Below are 2500 nucleotides of genomic sequence, written 5' to 3'. Positions count from 1 at the left end.
TTATCTAGAGCAGACATCGACAAAAGGAATTAAAAAATTGCAACACATTAGTGTTATTTAGTTCGTGATTTAATTTTTATCCATTCTTTTAGATGAACCGTCATTCAAACATTCTACTGTACTGAAATTTGTTTGTGAACAACTGCACTTAATGACTCTTAATATGATGGATTATTCATCTGAGTTAGTGATGTTTTCCTCTATCTTATATAATTGTTCTCCCCAAGGATATAGGCTCTTGAGAGATAAGAAATTTCTTATATTACCTAACTACTCCACTATAAAAAGTGTGTTTGTTTAAAAAAAATTCAGCCCGGGCACGGAACAAGATATTACAAATTTCTTGATGTACATCAAAATACATATAAATCATTATTGCCCAGTGACAAAGCAGTGATCCTGATGGTTGATGAAATTCATCTTAAACCATATTTTGATTATAAAGGGGGAAATATTGTTGGCTCAGCCTTTGACAGTAGCGAAGCTGCAACAAGCGCGTTTGTTTTTATGTTAAATAGCGTACGATCTAAATGCAAGGTCGTTGTGCATTAAAATTTTATCATCCTTAAATTATTTCTTTTATTTATCATCCTTAAATTAATTCTTTAATTGATAAACCTCAAGTAATTGCTTTTATTTCCTATGAAAGATTGTCAATTACACCTTAGCAAGTCTAGAGGGTCTCACAAATGTTTAAGAAAGTTCATCCGGGCTGCAGATTAAAATACAACCATCGGACTACCTTCCCTGCTTCGCGCCCCCTCGAGCCGGCCTTCTCTCTCGGTGGCTATGCCTACACCCCGTCTCTCATTTTTCACCTGTGGTAATGTGTGATACGTATGTATATACAGTGTGTATGTATATATGTATATATATATAGTATATTTATATATATATATATATATATATACATACACACATATATATATATATATATATATATATATATATATATATATATATATATATATATATATATATATATATATACATGTGTGTGTGTGTGTGTGTGTGTTGTGTTTATTCATAATTATCACAACTACCGTTTTCATTCAGCTATAATACTTAGTCCTACTGATTTAACGAGTCTAGAATTTCTTGTGTTCCTATCATTGTAAAGGCTGATAATGACTGCTTCTTCCGTGGCCGATGGGTCTTTCTCACGTAATTTTTCTAGTAGTGTTAAACAAACAGGCGTAAGCATCGTTCGTCGATTGGGTGTTTAGTGTTGGTACATTAGGTTTTATGAAAAGCGACTCCCACTTGTCAAAATATTCTTTTTAAAATTTAATATCCAAAGACAAGGACGATCGTGATAAATTCGGATGAAATCCACCCAAAATTCTCGATCAGCGTATGTTGTCATCCTGAGATGTTAAGCGGCAAGGGTTGCTATCCAACTGAGGAGGATATCGCACGATGAGCCCACACACATCGCGATCTTCGATATCGGGTGTAAAATTGGGAACCCGAACCTAGCTGGCAATGTCAGGTTGCCGACGAGATCGCATTTTAAAACTTTTGTCACGAGACTCAGCCCACTTTAAATACGGCAGCGCGATGACCCCATACACACACCGATTTCCATTTTTGCAGATACCGATATCGTCTCGCGATAATCGTTGGAAAACAATGGATGGCGAACTCTACTTCTTTATGAAGGCTGTCAAAATGCTCAAGAATACGCCCAACGAAGAAGGACAAAAAATTGAAAACGAAATCCAGAAGAGACGAATCGTCAAAGATGTTCCTTTATAGATGGTTAAAATTTGACCGTGTACTTGATGCGGGATTGAAGAAGTTCCCTGGTTAAATGTGGATCGTAATAACTTAGGTCTCTTATTACAGGAGCAGTGTTTAACTCTTTGCTATGTTAAGAAGGAAATGGAATCTTAAAAAAGGTGTCAAAAACACAGCTCGTAAAATATTAGTAGTGACCTTTTCCTAGTTCCCATATCCATACCATACCCATATCTATATTATACCCATACCCATATCCATATCCGTACCATACCCATACCCATATCTGTACCATACCCATACCCAAATCCGTTCCACACCCATACCCATTCCCATACCCATATCCATACCATACCATTGCCCATATCTGTACCATACAAGTAACTATACCCATAACCATACCTGCACCAATACCCATACCCATATACTTACCATACCCATACCCATACCCAGACTCATATCCATTCCATACCCATATCCATACCCATACCATATTATTCCCATACCTATACCCATGTCTGTACCATACCCATATCCGTACCATACCCATACGCACAGCTAAATTAACCCTACTAATAATAGTCAGCAACAGTCTATGCGCAGTGCCAACCCCATTTACCTTCCAATCATATCCTAACAACTCGCCATATCTTGGTGTAGGCGCAGGAGCAGCTGTTGATGGGTTTTGTACAAATGCTGGTGCCATTGGCATTTCCAAACCATAACCAGTAGTGCCTGCTGCCATTCTAGAATTACCCAC

The sequence above is a fragment of the Macrobrachium rosenbergii genome, chromosome 41 (assembly GCF_040412425.1).
Source record: "Macrobrachium rosenbergii isolate ZJJX-2024 chromosome 41, ASM4041242v1, whole genome shotgun sequence".
NCBI lineage: Eukaryota > Metazoa > Arthropoda > Malacostraca > Decapoda > Palaemonidae > Macrobrachium > Macrobrachium rosenbergii.
The sequence above is the reverse complement of the archived record's forward strand: the minus strand, read 5'-3'. Positions refer to the sequence as shown.